General features: G+C 42.0%; 1 pseudogene; it reads left to right on the top strand.

The window, feature by feature from the left end:
• The first annotated feature begins 700 nt into the window (after positions 1-700).
• Positions 701-14,184, top strand: part of LOC149183292 (adenosylhomocysteinase-like) — a 166,804-nt pseudogene continuing 153,320 nt past the window's right edge.

Raw genomic sequence — 14,184 nt, 5'->3', positions numbered from 1 at the left:
TTATCCTACTTAAATGATGTGGTAGCTACCGTGGTCGTGACATCGACATAGTGATGATGTGCAATGTAGGCACATGAAATGTGACATGTTGATTTGGAGTTTTTAGGTAGTCAAGTAGGCCATATCAAGTCTACACATGTCACCACTCAAACATGGACACATGGTAATTGTGACATCACTAGCTGATGTGGCAGTCCTTGAATTTTATGCAAAGGGGTTCACGTTTGGTGGTATTTTATCGTTTTATGATAATCCCCAAACAAGTGGAGAAATGATGAAAAATGGAAAATAAGGTGCAATTGGTGGTTCCACAACTATTCGAGCCAACATGTGGTGACATATGCAATAGTGCTAATTCATCACACCCGAGAAACAAAGTTTGGAGAAAGTGTTTGGCTAGTGTGGTCCCTTTCAACTTGAGACTCACTTCCACCCTCTTATTATAGACATATTTGGGCACATCAACCCCAAACTTACATGTCGATGGATTAGGGTTCATCAACCCCTAAAATAGTTGCTTTATGCCCTAAAGGAACTAAGTCATCTGAGTGCCTCATTCCCCAAAAGTCCCATCTCAAAAATCATCCAGAAAGTGCCTAAAATGAATTGTTGCTGAAAACCCTGTGTTAGGGTGAGATGCATCTCAGGTGCTACACTAGCAAAGTGAGATGCATCACAGTTTGGCCCTCTAGCACGTGCGATGGGCAAGGTAAGACAAAACTCCGGGAGTGTTTGAGAGTTGGTTGAGCATGGAAACTTCTAGAAACTTCTCCTGTGCCACTTGCCCTCCTGAATTCGCCCAAGGATGACTAAGGGAACTAGGAAACCACCTCCTATTCCCCTCTTTCATGGAACTAATTCCTAAAAATAGAATGGCATTCATCACCCCCATTTATGACTCAAAATCCTACAATCATCTATAAAGGGATCTCTCATCCAAGAGATCAGAAGGTTGAATTATTCTGAGTTGTAAGGAAGTGCTACTAGTTTTAGTATTGAGGTGAGAAAATTGTGTCATTGTTGGTGTGTTCTTGCTGATTCATGAGGTGAAGAAGGCTTGACGATGGGAGGATGGCACTAGATCAGACTTCTTATGGGTTGTAATTCTCCTTGATATCAATAAAGTTCTTCAATATTTTTCCTAATTGATTGTGTTAACTGTAAATGCATTCATTTGTTTATCATATCTTTGATTCTATGATGTTTATGCTATCATGGATCATTATGCTTTGACATGTCTTTGTTTCTGTAACTGTGCAGGTACTCTCCAAGCGTGTTATGTATGGGGAGGAGTTACAGGATCAGTCAAAGGAGAGGGAGATCAAGCGAAGATTCAAGAGAAAGTTACAGGTTGTTCTTTCATAATCTCTTTCTTATCTATCACTCATAGGAAAGATATTGAATTGCTTTGACTGTTGTTTCTAGGTTAGCTACTAAACCTAGAGGGTTAGTCATTCGAAAAGACACTAATTTTCTACTTACTCCAGTTACTCCACTTGGGAACGGTGATTGTTTTTTTCTATTTCTTTCTCTATGTTGAATTATATAAACTATAGATAGAGTCTGAAGCTAGCCAGGAAGCTTTCGAACCACTTTTGTTCTACAATTGCGTAGTAGATAAATGCTACTTCAGTCAATCTCTGGTTTAGTTTATATCTTGAGCATTTGATTTGCAAAAGCATCAAAAAGCCCTTGTTGGTAGCTTAGTAACCTCTTAGGACATTCCATCATACTTTGCTTATCATTGTTCATCAAAATCAAGCTTAATCCATTGAAAACTGCTGCAAATTTGAGCCAAAACACTTTCAGAAATCGCTCCTTGGACCATCGCACTGTCTTGAACTGTAAAGTGAGATGCATCTTAGTTCCCGAAAGGGAAAAGTGCTATGCATCACACTGTCTATCACTAGTACCTGTGATGGATGAATGAAACTCAATTTTCCCATCTAGGAGTTGAGGTTTTTGACTAGTTTTCATTCTTGTTTGGTTGCTTGCTGAATTTGAACAATATCTCATCATTGAAGCCAACTTACATCACTTAGATCAGCCTCTATTTAGATTAGGATTGGTGAATGTTTTCGTGTGTTTGTTTTTCATTTACAATCCTTTGTCAAAAGTAGTGTTAATCAATTTGTCGTGTTGATAGAAAAAATGTCGTAAAATCTTCAATTTTCGTCGAAAAAAGTGAAGTGTCGTAAAATCCTCCTTCATAGCCTATCGATTGAACTATTTTGGTGCATTTGATTTGATTTGATTTCGTTCAAAGTGTCGAAAAGATATTTATTCAAACTTCAAAGTGTCATTTTGAGTCTTCCTTTCTCTCTTTGACGAAATTTTTTTGAAATTTGTCATGTTTGGGTGAAACATTTTGAGTCATCACTGAATTTAGTTTTACTTCTTGAATCATTCACATTAAGGAGAGCTGAAAACAAATACATGCATTTGCATTTGAGTATTTTGGTTTGTGTGCAAAAAAGATGATTTAGGGAAATTTCATTAGTGTGTGCTCTTTGGTGTTTGCTTAAAAGTACTTCTATGCTTTATCCCTTGTAGTTAGGATTTTCATTGGTCATGTTAGAGTCAGTCTTTACATCCCTCCGTCAGAGATCATTTCTCTTTCTGCATTTCATTTTTAGGTGTCTCACTCGATTCACTCTATTGAATTCCGCTAGGAGCATGCCATAAATCTGACGGAAGTGTCTTGTCATTCATTACCCCTCATGCCTTATCCATGCTGGCTCAGGTATGTTCATCAAAATCAAGTTTTAAAATCACTTATAGTCCTGTTTTAGTCTATTGATTAGCAAAGGTCATTTCAGTCATTAGTTCTACGGTTAGTCAATTTGGTCTTCAACAATGTCTAATAATGCCAGCAGGCTCATGAGGGAGGTTCTTAATAAGTTGTTATTTCAAAGATTTTCATCATCATATGGATGGATTATGACTTTCCTTCAAAACTTTGTTTTGAAGAAAATTCAACATTTCGTTTTTGTAATAATTTTCAAAAGTTTTTCAGTTGTTGAATTCTTCAGGTGCAGCCCTAGTCTCCTTTGCCAAATTCCATGTCAGTTATCCCTGCAAAAATTTGCCAAGAATTTCGTCATTTCAGTCAAAAAATCAAAAAGGAAATTTAAAAACAGAGTTGTATTAAAAAGGAAAAAGTGTCAATGCCAAAACATTACAAAGATGGGTCTTGGAGAGTCAAAAATCAAATCCATGTCTTTATAAAGATATTTTCATGAAGATCAATGTCATTTGCATGCCAAGACCAAAGAGAAGCCACTCAAAGCAAATTGGTTGAGTTAGTATGCGATTTGGGTGAAGTTGGAGGAAACTTGGCCGGCGAAGCGCATAGAGCAGGCGGCGCGGTGCACTGGGGAGGTGCAGCGCACTGGGAGAAGTTGTCCAGTGTAATTCTGAACGGGCGCAACGCATTGGCATGGCGCGGCACATACACCTAAAAGCCTGAATTTGTTTGAAATTTCTCCAAATTTCCATTTATTTGCGTGGATTTTCTAGGTAGGGTCGACATCTTGATGTTTCATCCATTTTTGTACTGAGTGATGGTGGTTTATGGATGCTAATGTTTGAAACAAAAATCCAAACCCTACTTCAACGTGCCTCAAAATAAATTGATGTGGTTTCCACAATTCACTGTTTTGCTACCAAAGTCACTCCTCCTTCCCATTCCTCCCTTGTTTTTATCATTCCCTAATTTTCTACCCCCCTAAGATCATTAATTCCTTCTCCTAAATGCTCTGTCCCAAATTCTCCAATCTCACACCTCACACCCTACACAACAATTCCTAACCCTATACATCAAATCCCTCAAAACCCTCCTACATTTCCCTAATCCCTATAGTCCCAATAGTCCCTAATCCCTTACTACTTTCCCTCCTCCTAACAGTCCTTTGTTTCATTTGCTTCCCCTTGGTGGCAGAATTTGAACACATCACTAAAAGAGCAGTTCAGCACAGTTTTCCTACACCAGCATCTTTTTGTCCAGGGAAGTTTGAAAAACAGCAGTCATGGCATCTGAGCATTCATCAGATTATGAAATGGAAACCCAAAGTGACTCCCCCATGGAGGAACATGCACCCCGGAGGCCTCATAGAGGAGGTAGACATATCAGAGAAGAACCAGTCACCCTCACTGAATTACAAGCCTGCCCTCTTGCCATGTTTTGTTTCCAGCATCAGTCATGCTATGAGTTTTGTCAAAAGGTGGCTAATGTTCAATTTCATCATGAGTTGGCTCGTCTATTTGTGATGCATTTACATGGAGATTAAGCTACCTTAGCTGGTGTCATCTTCACACTTACACCAGAATCTGTCTCACTAGCAACTGGCATACCAAACATTGGGGAACCATGGACCAAGAGGAAGAAGATTGACCGGCAGCATTATGAGCCATACATTAAAACCGGTTTCTTGAGGCAGCTCAAGAGAGTGTTTCCATTCCGATATCTGAAAGATGAATATACTCCACTAATGAAATTGATCATGAAATATTTCAGCTGTGAGGGATGGTTCTCTCGTCTATATGCTTATCACATCAGGTTGCTCATGCATTTCACCAAGGTATGGATGATGAACATTCCATATTTCGTTTGCCAGAACATAGAGAGGATGACCACCCTTGTGCAACACAAAACCCCTCTGCAGCAACTTAACAGTGTTTATCATTTTGCTCTTATTAATATTTTGGTGGTTCATCAGCTTGGATTACAGGGCATCGCTCGGAATGATTTCATCTCTTGTGACTTCCTCAGAGCTTCACAGGGATTATCAGAGGTTAAGGATGAGACAGGTGGACCTTCTCATCAGTATGAGCACCATGAGACCGCTAGTGTGTCAGTATTCATCACATATCAGAGGGGCACTAGACATTTGTTTGCAGTAGCGAAGCGAGTGTTATCTCCACCCGGGGTGGAAGGGGCCTCGCTTCCTCCATCAGCATCACAGGTATAGGACAAAGGCAAGAGGCCAATGTAGGATGAGGGCCCTTCAGGTGAACAAGAGACCAACTTCATTCTCATTCATGATGATGATATAGATACGGGCCCACAAAGTGCCAAACTTAGGGAGATCATCCAGGAGCAACAAACAGAGATCCAAGCCTTATCCCTTGACCTGGAGAGAGCTAAGTGGACTATGAAATACTTGGATCAGAGGAACAAATAGCTTGAAGATCAGCAAGCAATCATTGAGTTACAAAACATCCACGAGAATCACCAAGCTGCACAAAGGAGAAGAATTGAGCTCACGTCATTGGAGCAAGAGATTAATGAGGATCGGGAGTCTAATCTCGAGAGAATCAACATCCACTTGGAGAGACTACTGGACAAGGCTGATAAGGACCATGCATTGCTGAGACACATGGCTTTACACTAATGGCATGGAACAAGGTCTGCAAGGCACGAATCAGGAATTTAAAGGAAAAACTAAAGAAGGCAATAAGGAAGAAAAAGAGGCAAAGGGAGCTTGATCATCTTCAGATATTGGCCAAAGCCTCTTTAGCCCAGCATGACACTTAATGAAGAAGCTCCAGCCCAAATTTCAAGAAATTTGTGGCATTTTTGGCATTTTAACAAATTTTGGCACAAAAAACAGGGTTTTTCTCCCTATGCGTCGTGCCACGTGGCGCACGCTTTTGCTAGGGAGCTCCAAATTGAAAAAAGTTTAAATCATTGGATCTGGCATGAAAAATAATGACTACTAGTGCATGGCCAAGGAGTTTGGGCAAGTTCTGAGTCCTCAGGAGGTCAAAAACTGTTAGGGTCCCACCCTAACCCCCTTAATTATGTCTGGGGATCACGTCTTAGTCAAAGAGTCAATAAAGCCCATAATATTTGTAAGTGGTTAACCCGAAATTAATGACGGGACCACAGTTAGTTGAAAATGGGCCGTAGTCGTAGTATTAGATAGATGGTATTAATAAAACCCACGGTATTGACCCGTGGTATTGCATGTATGAGTCATATATAAAGGATAGAGACTCCCTGCGAGGAGCATCGTGTCTTATTTTGTAATCAAGCTCTGCTCTATTGGAGGTTGCCCCCTCGAAGAGGCATGTGAACATTGCTCTCTGAATAATAAAATCATTGCTATTCTGTGTTCTGGGTATCTTTTCTTCGCATATTCCATATTTGGGTATTATTTTGCAGGTTAAGAGCATAACAAGTGGTATCAGAGCACTTTCCAGGGCTCGGTGGGATCTCCAATTTTTACCAAATTTTTTTAGGCTAGAGACGTGTTCCGGCGTCTTTAAACCACGGGATCTGTTGTTGAGCGCATAAACCTGCGGATTTGGGGAGGCATGCACGCAGGAAATACAAGAGGTGGTCACATCTGTTGGACTCCCTTGTAGCCCTTGTGGGTACCCCTTCGAGTAGTAGCGCATTAGACAGAACCGCGCACGGACTGTCTTCCACGTACCCTCTGGGTATATAGGAAGCCCCCTAGGCTCCTTTGAAACCTCGCCATAGATAAACCTTCGGCCGTCTTGTGGCTACAGTACACCGAGAACAGAACTCGGAGAGATTACTCGCCCGTACGATAGGGTAGTCGGGTTGTACGGCTAAGGGTACGGTCGATCCCCCTTAGTTAGAGCTCTGAAACATTGGGCTGAGTACTACTGTCAGACCCTTATGTATATTGCGATCTGTAGCACCTGACACTCCTCAAGACCATAGTTCCCTTTCTATAGGGGGATCACCCATCATCTACCCCAGATCTGAGTGCCGCAGCAGCAGACATCAGTCCCGCAGCCATCAGATCAATAGCAGCAGTTGTTCCACCATTCAGATCTGTCAGATCCACCAGATCGAAGTTGTTGTGAAGGGTTCCTGTGCCGAGGTACACTTTTCGCAGGACGTTTGGCAGCATTGACATTTTGAGGATTTGGCGACTGCAGTATTGATCAGGAAGGAGTAAAACTCCGTTAGGAGTTTTCCGAAAAAAAAAAAAAAAGTCTGAGATCTTCCGAGGCGCTTATTGGTGATCTAGCCCATCAGCATCAGGATGACGAGCTGAGCACGGTGGTACCATTCAATTTATTAGGAAAAAAAAAATTGGCGATCCCAATTTTTCATCACGTTGGTGTATGGTAGAAACTAGAGCTCAAGCGATGGCAAATGAAAGGCTAGACAAAATTGAAGCAAATATGGACCACCTCCACCAGATGGTTAAAAAACTAAGTCACCAGGTACAGCAAGTACTCGATAAGGGCAAGGAGCCAGCCCACGAGGAAGAGTATAATGGCCATGAACACCATGAGGGTGAGTCTAGCCGCTCTCCTCACGTCTGGCACACCCATCCACCACCCAGTCAGCGACCTCCCAAGTTGGATATGCATAAATTTGACGGTTCTCACCCGTCCGCCTGGCTAGCACAAATGGAGCAGTATTTCAGATTGAATCATATCATAGATGATTGGACTAAGCTTACGGTGGGGACCATGTACTTGGACAATGACCAATGGCAATGGGCGGAATGGCATCAGCGTTGCAATGCACCTTTTGCGAATTGGGCCCAATTTACCAAAGCTCTTCGAGCTCGCTTTTAACAGGAAGACTCTTTTTTGGGGCGTCTCACTAAGCTCAGACAGACCGGTACAGTGGATGAATATATTACCGCTTTTGAAGCCTTAGCCTTCCGCACTAAAAGTCTCACAGATGAGTTCTACATGGAATGTTTTATTATCGATCTTAAAGAAGCCATCAAAGCTCAAGTTCTACTCCACCACCCTCCCACGTGGACGGAAGCTTGCCAGGTAGCTCGTAAGGTGGAACGTGCATTAGCAGCCCAATACAGCCGCCCCAATTTCCCCACTAAAGGTCGTCCCCCACAAGCTCACAATACGACTCAGACTCTTAAGATCCAAAAGGTGTCACCTGCGGAAATGGCCGAAAGAAGGAAGCAAGGACTATGTTACTACTGTGATGAAAAATATTCCCCTGGTCATAAATGCAAGGAGCCCAAGTTTTTTCAAATAGACGCCACTGACTACAGCTCAATAGAGGAAGATCCACCACTTGAGGAACCTGAGGCGATAGAAGAAGACAACCAAAAGGAGATGGTATCTAACGAACCATTCATTTCGCTAAATGTGTTGGCAGGAATTTCTTCCCCTCAAACTCTCAAAATCTGGGGTTTTATTAAACATCGCCCAGTAGTAGTCTTGATTGATAGTGGAAGTACCCATAATTTCATCCATCAAAAAGTCGTCGATGCAGTGCATTGTTTTGTACACGCAGTTTCCAACTTCCAAGTCCAAATCGTGGATGGGGGCACAATGAAATGTGAAGGCCGCTGTGAAAATGTCAAGCTTCAAATGGGGGATTATCAGTTGAAAACACACATGTTTGCCATCCATATGGGGGGATGCGACATTGTCCTCGGCGCTGAATGGCTCCGCACTCTTGGGCCAATCACAATGGATTTCCAGGAGTTATATATGAGCTTTAAGCAAAACAACTACACACATACCCTCCGTGGCCTCCAGGCGGGACCCCCCTCGATCATCAGCTCGCATAGGATGGAAAAATTGTTAAAAAAGGGCAATCATGGCGTGGTAGCTCAATTCAATGCCATCCAGGTCGTTGAAACCCAGTCCCTGCAAATTCATCCTGAGATGCAACAAATTTTAAATAAACATCAGCAGGTCTTTGACAAGCCTAAGGAGCTTCCACCATCGCAAGGGGAACATGATCATAGCATCACATTGGTTCCAGGGGTCTAGCCCCCAAACGTGCGGCCATACAGATATCCATTCACCCAAAAGAATGAAATAGAAAAGATAATCAAGGAACTTTTGGAAGCAGGTGTCATTCGGCCCAGCATTAGTCCTTATTCATCACCAGTGGTCATGGTGCTCAAGAAAGACGAAGAGTGGCGGATTTGTCCCGACTTCAGGGCCCTCAATAAGTTAACAATCAAAGATAAATTTCCCATCCCGGTGGTTGACGATTTGCTAGACGAACTCAATGGGGCTCAATTCTTCACTAAGTTGGATCTTCGCTCAGGCTACCACCAAATTCGCATGAAGGAAGTCGACATTCCCAAGACTGCGTTCCAAACTCATGAAGGCCATTATGAGTTCCTGGTCATGCCATTTGGTCTTTGTAATGCCCCTTCTACTTTCCAGAGTCTTATGAATCACATTCTTAAGCCATATCTCAGGAAATTTGTCCTGGTCTTCTTTGATGACATCCTCATCTATAGTGGCACTTGGGCTGCACACCTTCACCATGTAGATCTACTCTTGCAACTGCTCCGCCAACATAAATTATTTGTCAAGATGTCCAAGTGTTCGTTTGGCATGGAAGAAGTTGAGTATTTGGGCCACATTGTGGGGCGGGAAGGTGTCAAGGTGGACCCCAAAAAGATCCAGGCAATGCAAGAATGGCCTCAACCTAAGACCTTGAAGAGCTTGAGAGGATTCTTGGGACTCACCGGCTATTATCGTAAATTTGTCCGCAACTATGGCCGCATTGCGAAGCCCCTCACTCAACTCCTAAAGAAAAATTCCTTCTTCTGGAATGAGGAAGCCCAACAAGCATTTACAGCCCTCAAAAATGCCATGTGTTCCACTCCAGTCTTAGCACTACCTGACTTCACCAAATCTTTTATCATTGAATGTGATGCTTCGGGGACAGGTATTGGGGCAGTTTTAATACAGGAAGGGCGACCCTTGGCCTTCACAAGCCAACAACTAAGTGGGAAGAATCTGGGCCAATCTACCTATGAAAAAGAAATGATGGCCATCTTACATGCAGTCGACACCTGGCGACCTTACTTATTGGGACGACGTTTCCAAATTCGTACAGATCATCACAGTCTTAAATATTTTCTGGAGCAACGCCTATCTTCCCCACAACAAAATAAATGGCTCACCAAAATGCTGGGATATGATTATGAGATCATTTACAAGAAAGGGAAAGACAATAAGGTAGCAGATGCATTATCTCTCCAATTTGAGGAAGAAAGTACTCTGCTAGCAATTTCCCTCCCCATTCCAGAATGGATTGAAGAAGCTCGCTGAGAATGGTTTTCCCACCTAGGGCTATCCCAACTCATTTCTCAATTGCAGGACGATCCAAATTCCATCCAGGGCTACTCCTGGCAGGATGATATTCTTCGCTACCGGGACAAAGTTGTAATATCACCAACATCAACCCTCAAAAGTCGCATATTGGCCGAATTGCACTCATCTCCCATTGCAGGACATTCGGGCTTTCAGAAAACTTATGCTCGCACCAGAAGATCATTTTTTTGGACCGGAATGAAAAAGGACATCCTTACTTTTGTAGCAGAATGTGATGTTTGTCAATGCCACAAAGGAGAAACCGTCAACACACCAGGCACATTACAACCATTGCCCATTCCGACATCAATTTGGATGGAGGTTTCTATGGATTTCATTACAGGTCTTCCAAAATCAGGGAACAAGTCAGTCATCATGGTGGTGGTGGACCGCCTGTCGAAGTATGCTCATGTTTTTGCCCTACCCTACCCGATTACACCAACTTTGGTTGCTCAAACTTTCATGGATTAGATATTCAAACTACATGGCTGCCCACTTCTATTGTGTCTGATCGCGACTCGATCTTCACCAGTAATTTTTGGCAAGAACTCTTCAGGATACAGGGCACTCAACTAAAACTCATCACTTCCTATCACCCGCAAACGGATGGTCAAACCGAAGCCGTCAACAAATGTCTAGAAACCTACCTCAGGTGTTTCACTTCAGAAAAGCAACACCTTTGGGTACAGTGGTTACCTCTGGCGGAATGGTGGTATGACACCAACTATCATGCCACTACTAAAATGACTCCTTATGAAGTAGTATATGGTCAACTTCCGCCTTCCCCTATTTCTTATCTCCAGGGATGCTCCAAAGTCCAAGCAGTGGATCAACTCCTACAACACCACGCCACCATGCTCGCCCATCTTAGAGAGAATCTTCATCAAGCTCAGAACCGCATGAAGCAACAGGTCAACCAGCATCGCTCAGAGCGCCAGTTTCAAGAAGGGGACCAAGTCTTTCTAAAGCTGCAACCATATAAGCAAAAATCACTCAAAGACAAGGGTTGTCAGAAGCTATCTCCAAAATTCTACGGACCCTACCAAGTACTTCAGCGCATTGGAGAAGTGGCTTACAAGTTGGCTTTGCCACCTACTACAAAAATCCATCCAGTTTTCCATGTATCATGCCTCAAGAAAGTAATTGGGAACAATTGCCGAGTTCAAACCAGTCTACCTGAACTGGACGAAGAAGGGTCAATCTGGCTTCAACCTGAACAGGTCCTCGCCACAAGAGACAAGCACCTGCGCGGCCGCATGATTAAGGAATTCCTCGTCAAATGGAAAGACACCTCTCCGGAAGATGCAACTTGGGAACCAGCGACTATTCTTCAGTAGTTTCCGCAGCTTCAGCCTTGAGGACAAGGCTAGTCTTAAGGGGGAGGGCATGTTAGGGTCCCACCCTAACCCCCTTAATTATGTCTGGGGATCATGTCTTAGTCAAAGAGTCAATAAAGCCCATAATATTTGTAAGTGGTTAACCCGAAATTAATGACGGGACCACAGTTAGTTGCAAATGGGCCGTAGCCGTAGTATTAGATAGATGGTATTAATAAAACCCAGGGTATTGACCCGTGGTATTGCATGTATGAGTCATATATAAAGGATAGAGACTCCCTGCGAGGAGCATCGTGTCTTATTTTGTAATCAAGCTCTGCTCTATTGGAGGTTGCTCCCTCGAAGAGGCATGTGAACATTGCTCTCTGAATAATAAAATCATTGCTATTCTGTGTTCTGGGTATCTTTTCTTCGCATATTCCGTATTTGGGTATTATTTTGCAGGTTAAGAGCATAACAAAAACACTCACAAAATGACCTCTCTGCCCCTATTTTGACACACAGGAAGTAGTCCTGGGAGATTGCAGATTTGGAGGGGCAAATTACATCCAAACTGAAAAATTCCTCTTGGGTTGGAAAGTAGACAGGTAGGGCTTTCTAATGAGCTATCTTGTGATCAATTTGGACTTCATAAAGTGCCTCAAACTCAGCTTCAAAGTGGAGCGATGCATAGAAGATTTGGTGCGGCGCATAGAGGACTTTTGCTCAATTTTTCACCTTCCAGCTCAGAAATTCGGCCAGTTTGACTAGTTTTTCTTTTTGATGTAATTTTTTTATCTATCTTGATGTAATTGGATAAACATGATGTAATTTTGGCATTTATTTACTTGTTCTAGAGGATTCATTCACTAAAAAGTGAAAATTTAATGAATGAATGAGTTTCCTACCTTATAGAGGCAAGTTGTTTTGATTGCCTAGATTTTAGTGCTTTGTTTAGAACTGGTTGAAATAGCTCCTATAATGATGAGCTCGACCCCTAGAGGCAAGGGAATGGGTTGGGATAGTCTATATCATGTAATTCCTAAGCCATTTTCAGGGTTGGACACTAGGGATTGCTTTGGCATATCATTGTACATTCTATCTCCGCATTTTTGGCTAAGGAAAGACCAGGGTTTTGCAACACTATTTAGGATCCATGTGGCTTTATGTTTTGATGGTGTTCTTCTCTAACTAATTTTAAGTTCATTAGTGTTATGTGTATCATTTTCATATATCTACTTCTGAATTTGAACAAATGAGTGATTAAGGTAGAATCCATTAACTGTTATGCTCTCCCTTTGAATTTGTTTAAATTTCCATGTTTTCATCTGTTTAAGGAGAATTATTGAGACTCTCTTGCTCTCCTTAGCTCCTCACCAATCTGATCTATCTATTCACTCACTTTAAAGCATCAAAGTGATTACCTTCCTTGCCCCAATCAGAACTCTGCAGAAACTGTGCCTCATCCCCGAGCCCAAATTTTCCTTTCCCTGTTTCCAGCACAAAACCCCCAAAAACTCAAATCAAACCCTTGCACTTCATACCTAGCCTAAAATTAGGTTTTATTTCAGTCATCTCGAGCCCCATTGCTTGTCTTTTTCCGAGATCGACCCGGAGAGAGCCCTCTCCTGTCCTCGTAAGGCTAGCTACGAGGCTGAGCGTGGTTTGATGTGGACCTAGAACCTTGCCTTTTCAGCCTGAGGCAAATCTAGGCTCTAACAGGTCAAATAAAAAAAAATATTGCTTATCATTGTAGATTGCATCTTTAGGAATTTCAGATCACATTTCACGATGAACCATTAAAGGAAAACTCTTAAGAAGTATCAACTTTAAAATGAACCTCAATGAACTTAACAATGCTTTGGAATCTAACACAACACATTTAGAGGTCTAGGCTAGAGATGTGTTCCAGCGTCATTAAACCTAGTGGCTATCGTTTTCATTGAAGGTTGGGTGATTCCTCCTCTTTGATATGACAAGTGCTAGCATGGACTTGTGCTCCCCGTACTGTCGCGTATATATTGGAAGACCACAATAGGCTTAAATCCTTTATCCATAAGAAACCAAGTCTGCCACCTTATCGATCGCAATGCACTAAGTGCAACATTCGGGAAGATTAACTGCCATACATAAGTCCTTGGTAATTTCTCTTTAATTTAACACCAAGGTGTATATTGCAGTTTTTCGATTGGTCTAGTAAATCTCTTTGTCTAGATTCTCTAAAGTAGTCACTTTCATTCCTTTTCAACTCTCTAAAAGAAAAGGTCCATCTGAGAACTTGTCCTTTCAGTCTCATTAAAAATTGAAGGAGACTAGAGTCATCTTTAGCTTTTTCTTGACTCCTTAAAATTGAAAAAGCAAAGTTGTGTCCAAGTGTCGTTAAAATAAATTGACCATGAAATAACATGACTTTCCCTTAGTTGATTTTTAAGTTGATCAACTAATCCGCAATCGTGGAATAAAGTTAATCAAAACCTCGTTGTTCGAGGAGATTAGCGAGTCAACCGTCTTTGCTTGCAGAAGCGAAACCAATTCGGACAAAGCGATCTTGTTAACTGAGTCTAGTTCATTTCGGTTATTTGGAACATTCATTTCAACATCTTTAGAGACTCAAGTTACTCCAATTATTTCTGGTACATCCACCTTTAAAGAGGAAGTTCTGTAGTTACCAAAGGACATTAGAATTGATCCTAGTGTAACAGTAAATACTTCTGAACCTAAAACAACTCCATCTAGAATTGGTCTGGAACCCATTCCAGTTCAAACTGAGGTTACATTTCAA

This window comes from Pinus tabuliformis, chromosome 3_2 (genome assembly GCF_031772625.1).
Source record: "Pinus tabuliformis cultivar Carrire ecotype Pingquan chromosome 3_2, CPIR1, whole genome shotgun sequence".
In the NCBI taxonomy this organism is placed as follows: domain Eukaryota; kingdom Viridiplantae; phylum Streptophyta; class Pinopsida; order Pinales; family Pinaceae; genus Pinus; species Pinus tabuliformis.
Note: the sequence above shows the minus strand (reverse complement) of the source record. Positions and strands in the feature narration are given on the sequence as shown.